The sequence below is a fragment of the Bombus bifarius genome, unplaced genomic scaffold (assembly GCF_011952205.1).
Source record: "Bombus bifarius isolate JDL3187 unplaced genomic scaffold, Bbif_JDL3187 scf7180000008454, whole genome shotgun sequence".
In the NCBI taxonomy this organism is placed as follows: Eukaryota; Metazoa; Arthropoda; class Insecta; order Hymenoptera; family Apidae; genus Bombus; species Bombus bifarius.
In genome coordinates, this window is record NW_022884665.1 from 1 (window position 1) to 10,573 (window position 10,573).

At 38.1% G+C, this 10,573-nt stretch overlaps 1 non-coding gene across 1 annotated transcript; it reads left to right on the forward strand.

The window, feature by feature from the left end:
• The first annotated feature begins 3,190 nt into the window (after positions 1–3,190).
• On the forward strand, positions 3,191–3,309 carry LOC117213010. Its single transcript, XR_004488574.1, has one exon. It is a non-coding gene; the product is annotated as a 5S ribosomal RNA (ribosomal RNA).
• Positions 3,310–10,573: the final 7,264 nt, after the last annotated feature.

A 10,573-nucleotide genomic window follows, 5' to 3' on the forward strand; every position in this document is an offset into this window, starting at 1 on the left:
GAGAGGTGGGATGGGGTTTTGTTCTTTTGCTCTAAAGATTTGATTTATTTGTGGGAACATGTTTGCTGAGTCGTTTTTGGAGATGTTTTTTATTTTGTTTGTCTAGTAATGGTTTATAGAATTTGCGAATTCTTGTTTCAATTGCGCTTTTATTCTGTATAGTAGGTACTTTAGGAATTCTAATTCTTCTCTTTTGTCGTAAGAATAGTTAAATTTTATATTGTTTATGTTGGAGAGTATGTAGCTTTTATCTCGGTGTAGATCTTTTATTTTATTGTTGATATAGGACTCGCATGAATTTTTTTGTTTTATGATTGGCACGGATTTTTGGAGAGCGATTTGTGTATGTTTTTCTATTTCGTCTATGAATGAGTCGATTTGTCTATTTGTTAGGTTGACGTTGTTGTCGATCTTTAGGTCGCAGTTTTGTTCAAGTATGTTTTGGAACTTTTTCCAGTCTGTCTTTTTGTAATTGTACCTGGGTGTCTCGGTCTGAGTTTCGAGTGTTAGGAAATCAGATGTGTTTTTGTTTACGTGAAATACTAGGGCGTTATGGTCACTGTCGTAGGCTAAGGTTTTGAGGGTGTTGTTTGGACGTAGGTTTTGGAATTTTAGTCGCGCATCTGCTAGGCATATGTCCAGGTATGAGCCTCCTTTTGGGTAAGAGGGTAGCTCGGAACTGTATAAATTTGTTTTGTAGTGGATGCTTTTATTGTCTAGCCAGTTTCTAATGAAGTTGCCTCTCGTGTTGTTTATTTCGTTTTTCCAGCTTGTATGCTTTGCCTTAAGGTCTCCTGCTATTATATAGTAGTTTTCCGGTTTGTTGAGCTGTAAGAGTTCGAAAAGATTATTGAATTCGTAGTTAAAGTCTTTCTGGTTTTCGTAGGTTGCGTGGGCTGCAGTGATGAATAAATTTTCCTTATTGCTTATTTTTATTTTTATGATCATTGTTTCTTAATATTGTTATCAATAAGAATTGTTTTGTATTTTATAGGGTTTATTATGAGGATCGCTGTTCCTCCTCCTTGACTGGCGTTCGGTCTGTCGTGTCTTATCATGGAGTAGTTTTTGAAGTGTACATTGTGTCTTTTGTTTAGTTTTGTTTCTGAGATGAGTACCATATCGGGGGCTTCTTTATTTATTAGGGTTAGCATACTGTATCTTTTTTGGTTTGAAATTAAAGAGTTAGCATTTATTGTAATTATTTTCAGATGCTTTAGGTTAAATTTACGTGTTTTTTGCTGTAATTGTTGGTTTAGTGGATTTTGGTTATTCGTCATCTGTACTATTCAAAGTGCTGAAGATGGCGTCGAACCTTTCTTCGTGCGTTGATAGTGTATTTTTTATTTCATTTAATTGCATTTGTTGTTCTTTTAATGCTTGGAGAATAGCTTTTTTAAAGTCTTCGATAACGTTTATAATGTTTAGATGGGGGGAGTTATCGATTGTAATTGAGCTTTGGCTTGAGCGCGGATCTAAGTTTGTTAATTGTGATGTGTTTTCGATTATTTGATTTAATTTTGTTTGTTGTTTCACTACGTCCGAGAACTTTAGTTCTGGGACGTATTTCGGCGTATTTGGGCAATTCGTTTTATCTTTGTTTCTTTGTCTTTCTTGATTTTATCGGCTAGCTTTTTACGAAGCTCTACGAGTTTGGGGCAACTTTTGTATGACGCGGGGTGTCCGTAGTTTTTGCAGTTAACGCAGAATATTTTGTCTTTTGTTACTGTGTTTTCTCTTTTTATTTTGCAGTCGCCTGGACCATGGGGCTCAGTGCATTTAACACAGCGGTAGTTTAGGTTACAGTTTTGTGCTGTGAGACCTAATCGCTGGCATTTGTGGCATTGAATTATGTCATCATTTTTTAAAATTATATTTTCCCATTTTATTCTGAAGTAGTTAAAATGGTTAACTTTTAACAAGTTACTTATACCACTGTCGGGGGATACTTGTATTATGTAAATTGGGAGCAATATATTGTTCTCCCTTGATCTTTTTGTCGTGAATCGTGTGACTTTTGTGAATTTTACGTCGTCTATTTGCAAGGCTTGTAGGTCTGTGAGTATTTCTGTTTCGGTGTAACTATTGTCTAAACCTTTTAACAAGTATGTATGGTGTTTCTCTGTTTTGGGTGTGTACGTGTAAAAGGTTGTGTTAGCTGAGAGGAGTATTTGTTTTGCTTTGTGGAAATCGGGTAGGTTTCGGAGGTAGAGTGCATGTTTACCTGAGTGTATTCTTTTAATATGGAACTGATTGATGCCCGCTACTTTCTCTATGAGCGTTACCGTGTCCTTTGGGTCTTGTAGCGTTATGTTGATAGGCGGCGGTTTGTTATCCCTTGTAGTGGATGGGGCGTTCGTACGCCCCTCTGCGGTGTATCTGGTGGGGCGTCCGTCCGGTGCTCGGTCCCCCCTTGGCGATGCTGGTGGCGCTGGGCCTCCTGGGTTGTACGATGGGGTCTGTCGCCCCTGCAGTGTTGATTGTTTTGGTGGTATGGTGGGACTGTGTTTTCCTATTTTGCCTCGTAATGTTTCGTTTTTCTTTTTTATTTGTTCTAGCGTTGAGCTCGAAGTAGAGTAGTTTGATGGTCCCGGTTGTGGATGAGGCTCTGGTTCAGATTGTAGTATACTGAATCTGTTTTTTGTTATGATTGCTGGAGGCGAGGTTGCTCTTACGGGCTTCATGTTTTTCATTTCTTTAGCCTTTTCTTCTTGGCTGGAGTGATAATCTACAACTGTGTTTCCTAGGATGTTTACTAGTCTTTTCGTCCTGGCAACCAGGTTTGGTTGTGGGTTGAGTTTCCGCGTCTTTTGAGCGGAAAGTCTTAAACTATTCTTGATTTTTTTGGCTGTTTTTTGTGTGATTATTTTTCTCTTGATGGCTTTTTTTATCGGGTCCACGGTGGGTTCCGTTTCGTTGCTTTTGGCTTCATTATCGGTAACTTCTATCTTTTTATACAATTTTATTTTGTCTTATTTTATTTTATTTTATTTTTATTCTTATTTGTATTTATAGAGATGATGTCAATGCAATATTTTTCACTTTTTGTCACTTATTCCTTCTACTTTAATGAATGTTTGTCTACTTTGACGCGCGTACTGAGAGGTCCGTCCTGCTCGGAGGTCTACAGTCAACTGACCACTTCTTTTTTCCTGAATATTAAGAGCAAGTAACAAAATTACTCACTTCAGCCAACTCTCATACCACGTTGAGTGCACTCGTTCTCGTCCGATCACGAAAGTTAAGCAACGTAGGGCACGGATAGTACTTAGATGGGTGACCGCTTGGGAACTCCGTGTGGTGTTGGCTTTTTTTAATTTTTTCCAATTCTTCCTACTTTTCTTAATAATTTATGGTCATGTACATCGTGTTAAAAATATACTTTTAGTATTACAGCGTATGTCAATGTCGTGGTTATTCGTTATACATTCAAGTACGCTTGTTTGAAAGTCAATAGACTATTGCTGAATCACGTACTACTTATAAATTGTTGTCTAGCACGTAAGTGTAATTTCATGTACATTATACACTAGTACTGTGCGCTATAATTCATGAACTGCACAATAGATTTAACGCACCAATTATCTATGCATCTATTACACTGATTCCTGCAGTAGTTTTTACTTTCCACACTCTATGGCCGCCGTTTGCACAAAACGGCTATTTATATTTATTCCAATTTTTATTCCACGGATGACGATGTAATAAATTTGTTAACATATAGCAAACTCGATACCGAATATTCATTACATACGTCTAATCCATTATGTCATTCGTGGTTTAAGTGAATATTTACTTTCACGTTAAAAAGACAAAGAAGGTGAAACCATACTAATTGCTGTACGTTCTGGTCGTTGTAAAAGATTTTGGATGGAAGAAACATAAACAGCTTGGTTTTCTTTTCCTAATCAAATCCAGTCTCTTTCTATGATAACGCAACGGATATCATAGAAAACAACGGATATAACATAGTTGATTAAATAAACCAGTAACACCATAAATTAATTATGCGCATAAAGTTCATATTACTTGTCTACCAACCAACCAACCAACCAACCAAACAGCACAAGTTATGTGATATAAATAACCTGATGAGATAATCTTTCAAGCACGAGTCCAAAATCTACAATGGCACAACTTTTCTTCGAAACAGAGACGTCCAGCTGTTTTTTCTACAACCCGTTTTCACTATGAATTCAATGGAACACCGTTTGGCCTAAAAGGTGTAGCCACCTGAGTAAAATTTCATACATTTAGGTGGACGTATGCACATCGTTCATCTTCACGAACATTTATACGTAAAGTCACATACACGTATTGTCTTCATAGTTGTTCGAAAATCGTGTCTCCTTGGCGATGAATTACAGTAGAGTTTTGTACAGTAGTGAATTACTTAGAGAAGACAGCGCAAGCGAAACAGGAAAAGGTGTGAGAGTCGGCTTAATAAGATACATATCGGTCAAACAATGTCGGCCTTTTTCATCCAACGCTTGCATAAAATGCTAACAGTTATTCTTTTCGTAAAACAATACCAATTATTTATTAGCATACTATTTTTATAATCAATTCGTTATATTTTCTGTATGATTGATCGCAATTAATCGGTCGTCATTCCCGTTACTGGGGGGAAATCAACCTACAGGGCCCTAGCGTTCCCTTTAACACGCCACTAAGTTCGACGGTTGAGTAGTGTAAAATGATCCGAATTCAATCGTCCATGAAAGAATACTAATTATCCATCAGTCAATGGTTAAACCTTATGTTTAATTTTTTTTAATTAAATTTTTACTGACTTTTTTGTGAGATTTTTCTGATTAAAATGAGGCCAAACACGATATAATTTATATCACATTTATATGTATATGTCGGAGATAAAAGGACACCGAAGCCTTCCCTTTGGAATTTGGGAAAACCCCTTAACACATTAATCTAGATTCTACTATAGCCGCAATTAAGCAATTGTCGTTATTCAATCCGATTGTATTTGTTCGAGATTTGTGATAATGAATTTGCCGAATGTAGCCGCGGTCAAGGGATGAACGCTTTCTCTAACAGAGGTATAGAGAAATTCTATAGCTCTCCTTAAAAGAAATAATTGTAGCGGCACTCGACAGTAAACATTCCAACGGTCTCTGTCCCGTGGCTCGCCACACGCAGACCCTATTCTCCGGCTAAGATGATTACCAGATGTCGATGCATCTCCACAGTACATGTTCAGCAAGCTTGAGAACCCGTTATAAATTTTAAGATTCAGTTTACTAAAGTCCTTCAAAGGGACAAACAGTTTTTGTCCCAACTACGTGAAGATAGGGGAAACGTATTTTTTTCACGAACGACGCTTCCCACTAGCAACTTTCCCTCAAGGGCGGCTAGCATCCTTTTCTCGATACCAACATGGAAATTGACCAATTGACAGCAACGTCAATTTCCCTCACTTTCCGAACAAGGGCTTTTCTCGACGAATCCGATGACCTCGTGTCCTTAGACACACCCCATCACAGTTTTCCTCTGCAGCATCACCCTGACGGAAAGTCATTCTCTCTCGTGATGTCTCAGTAGCGAGTTACATAGTGTCTTTACGCTTGGTGAATATTCTACGTTTTAACAAAAAGTTAGTTTAGTAATACTTGTACCGTAGACAAGCAAGTTGAGTACAACTTGGACTTTGGAAGGAAGCGCATTTTGTTATTCCGCTGACCGCGGATTCGTTATTGAACGTAGGATTATTGTCATTAGCATCTCGAGTATCTAATTACTACGGCTACTTGTCAAATTCTGTAATAATCATATTTGTACTAGTAAATATCTTCTCTGTTACATAACAACAATGGCTAATACAAATGAAGATTCGTTACACGCACCTAACCCTAATCATAATGTGAACCCGAAATATATATGCCAGAAATAATATATATGTCGGAGATGAAAGGAAAGCCGAAGCCTTTCCTTGGAAATTTTGGGAATATCCTCTAGTACTTTAGTCTAGATTTTATTATAGCTGTAATTGTTTAAAATTTGTGATAGCGAGATTGGGTTCGAGGTGACAATTGGTCGCCGAACGTAGCCACGCTCACGAGATAAGCGTTTTGCCTAACGGAGGTCTGGAGTAGTTGTATGGGTTTTCCGAGAAGTGAGATTGTGGCGGCATGCGGCCTCGAGAGCGGGCCTAGCCACGTGTGAGGTTACGTCGGAGGTGCCGATACAATGGGACATACATTGTATCAATAATCAAACTCCAAGCAGAAACTGCCTAGCAACGGCGTTCGGAACTTTCTCGATGCTTCTAACGAGTGCGTATAAAATTTCAGACGAGGCCGGCATTCGTGCGATTGCCTTGGAGAGTGACACCTCGAGCATTTTCGTCAATCGTATTTTGTGCCTAAGATTATTTTTACGCTTAGTAAAGAGTTATCTCGTTGGCCGTGGATTCGTTTGAACCCAACAAACACATTGTTAATAGTGTACATTAAATACATTATTCGTAAATCATATTATTCATTAATCTTACTATTCGTTAAGCTTATTATTCATTAGACTTATTATCTGTTAAACTTAATTATTCGTATAATTTATTATTTATTAACTTCATTGTTCATCAAATTTATCATTCATTAGACTTAATTATTTGTTAAGCTTAGTGATTGTCTTGTATATACGTGTACATACAATCTCGGCTTTGTGAAACGATGGCTAGTCCACGCGAAGAGTTGTCACGCGCCCAAAACTCCGATCTTAACCCGACTTATATGTTGGAGATGCAGAGATAACGGGCCTTTCTTTTGGAATTTTGGGAAGATTCCCAATACTTGGGGTTAAACTGTTTGTTTAAGCTGATCATTATAATATTATAGTATTATAACAGTGGACTTGAGGTTTAGGTGACACTACTGGTCACCGAACGTAGCCACAGTCACGGGATGAACGTAGTAGTACTTATGTTGAGGGACACTCGTTGTATTAACAAACAAGTCCCGAGGCGGGAGCAATGACGGCTTTACGCGAGTCTGCCTAGTAACGGCGCCTGGAATTTTGTTGATAACCCTGATCAATACGCAATTGACAAGTGTGAACGCGTCACTCTTTTATTCTTATGATCACCTTGGAGAGTTTATTCACAACGTCAGACAGTCAGTCTGAAAGATACCGTACGTCATAACAAACGTCATTTCGAGTTTAACATATATCCAATTGTACAAAGAGTTATCCCGTTGACCGTGGATTCGTTTGAACCTAAGGACATTGTTTATTTAAGAATGACTTATTACGTTATACAGTTAAACTTGCTGGAATGTTTATTTTAATTTATTTGTATGTTTGTATCTATGTTTAATATATATGTCGGAGATGAAAGAACACCGGTGCCTTTCGAATTTTGGATAATCCCGCAACATTGTAACCTAGAGTCTACTATAGCTGTAATTGAACAATTGTAGTTATTCAATCCGATTGTAATTGTTCGAGAGTTGTGATAATGAGCTTGGGCTCGAGACGACAGTCAGTCGCCGAACGTAGCCGCGGTCACGGGATGAACGCTTTGTCTAACAAAGGTATGGAGTAATTCTATAGCTCTCCTTAAAAAGGAAATAGTTGTAACACTCGACAGTAAACATTCCAACGGTCTCTGTCCCGTAGCTCGCCACACGCAGACCCTATTCTTCGAGTAAGATGATTGCCAGATGTCGATGCGTCTCCGCAGTACATGTTCAGCTAGCTCGAGGGCCCGTTATAAATCTTAAGATTTAGTCAACTAAAGTCCTTCAAACAGACAGACAGTCTTTGTCCCAACTACGGAAAAATAGGGGATACCTATTTTTCAACGAGCGGCGTCTCCCACTAACAACTTTCCCTCGAGGGCGACTAGCATCTTTTTCTAACCACCGATGTGGAGATTGACCAATTAGCAGCAACGCCAATTTCCCTTACTTTCTGAACGAAGGCTTTTCTCGACGAATCCGATGATCTCGTGTCCTTAGACACACCCCAATATAGTTTTCCTCTGTGGCATCATCGGGACGGGGAATTCATTCTCGCTCGCGATCTCATCGATGAAAAGAGTAACCTCTTACGACCGGTGAATGTTACGCGTCCGACTTAGATTTTGTGAGCACGTTCATCTATCATCCCGCCGACCGCGGATTCGTTATTGAACCTAAGATCATTTTCATTAGTTTCTCGAGTACCTAATTACCACGGTTACTTGTCCGGTTCTATAACAATCGTATTTGCACTAGTCAATGTCTTCTCTATTGCATAACGACAACGTGTAACTCAAACGAAGATTCGTTTCACGCCCCTAACCCTAATTCTAATGTAAACCCGACATACTCGTACTAATTAAAAAATAAAATGTTCGTTTTTCTTGAATAACACCTACATCACTGTTTGCGATATTTAAAACTCTTACTTAATGTTTACTTAAAATTCAGGTTCTTTTTTAATTCCTCTCAAGTTAAACGAGTAAATTTACTCGCTATATTTGTAATATAAAATGGTTTCTTTTCTTCAATACCGCCCGCATCACAGTACGTGATACAATTATTAATTATGTAGCGAATAATATGAACTAATTGACTATAATCCCGGTTAGATACTTCTTCGTTAGATCTATCAAAGGATCTATTAGGCTATTAGCGAGAGACTAATTGATTCCTTGAAGAAATATTAAATTCTATGAAGATTAACCAAATGATTTTATTCAATTAGTATTCGACAATGTCTGTCATATTCAGCAACCTTCTTTTATAATAGAATCTACTAGGATCAATTATTTTATAATAAATTGCAGATTATGCCACTGTATATTATGTGATATTTGCCTACAGCTCTATTTTTCTAATTCATTGATTTTATTATTATTCCCGTTGGTTTTTCACATGAGTATTTGTTGTACGTATGTCTCCATTATGCTCAGATTTTTAGCATCGTCGGAGAACTATCTCTGTCGTAAATTAGTTCGTGCAACCGTAAACTCGTACTGTTTTTAAAATCATTCGGTAATTAATCATTACAGGAGTGAACTTGTCCGGGATTTCATAGGTGTGAATTTTCGTAGGAAGGTATAAAATGATTCGATCTATTGTAACTGGTCTTTTTTTTAATAAAAATTTATTTCATGTTATTCCTGGCAAATCACGTGGCACGATTAATAACTATGATATGGACCCCAGGTTGCTGCGACTAGATCATCGAAAAATTAACGAAAAACGGAGAAAGAGTAACGATCATTCTCGAATCTGGCGAAACCCTGACGAATCTTCATCTTCATCTCAAATTGACTAGTTTCCATTCTCATTCTAAGACGAGTATCGCAGAGAGGTTCGAAAAATGATTTTTCGTTGGAAAGTCAAATTTTATTCAATTTTCATTTCTCAAATCTCTACGGAGACTTTCGTTCTTTCAAAATTTTCTTCTTATTTAACGAGTGCCTTGATGGAGGATTTCTACAGCATCAACTATAATAGCGAGAACTCGTTCGAAACAGTTTATCGCTAAAAAGGAAACACATCGTTGGGCTTTTACGCGCTTAGACCTGATATGACAGATTTTCGCATCTCTTTTTGTAATATTAAGTTACAGGTGCTTGGATAGATCTCTTTCTCAATGGAAGAGATCTTAACAAAAGAACGATAAGAGTTTGCACTTCGAAAGAAATTTTATATTTTAACGTTTCAATATTTTAATGATGCAATAGTATAATATTTTAATAAGAAGGGAGAAATGGTACGTTCGTGTACGATTTTATACTTTTAATCGGTAAAGATGAAATTGAAAGGCAGTAAAAGCAACGTACTTTTTTAAATTTTTGATCCAAATGAGGGTGTCACGACCGGCACACTTCAAAACCGATGGGCTGATGACAGAGATAAAGATGTGGCAGCACTTGGCGGCAATGTATATCACCGAAGCGAAGTGCCTAATGAGCCATCAATATCCCAATGATCCTTGTTACGCCGGGCGACTTTCTACCTGGCCCAGGTCACACACCGCGGGCCAGACGGACACCAGATGTCTTCTCTTTCTTACGGCGTACCCTCAATAGCTTTAAGCACCTGTTATAAATCCGAGTAATTTGATTGCTAAGGTCCTTTAGACCCAACAAATGTCTTTTCTCAATCACTTCTAAAGACTATTGTTTACTACGGCTTGACACGGGAAAGTTAGTTTTTCTCACATCGTAGATGCTTCCCACTAGCAACTTCCTATCGAGGGCGGTTAAGACCCTTCCTAGTCCACCAATCTACGTTTATCCAATCAGAAGCAATATATACTGCCCTCACTTTCCTGACCAAAAATGTCATGAACAAATCGGATGGTCCCGTGCACTAGACACACCCATCACTAGCTTTCCTCCGACACAGCATCGTCACTCAACTTCACTTCTTCTACACCGTTGGAAAAGTCAACTAGTTCTCCTACGACAAGTCAAACGCTAACGCCTATCGTGGCAGTCTAAGCATAACGCTAGAGTTACGCATCATTCACGCAAACTATTGTCGGTTCTCGGTATTGTCGAACATACATCTCCTCTACTAAATATATTATAGTGCTACGTCCACTAACACCCTAAATTCAA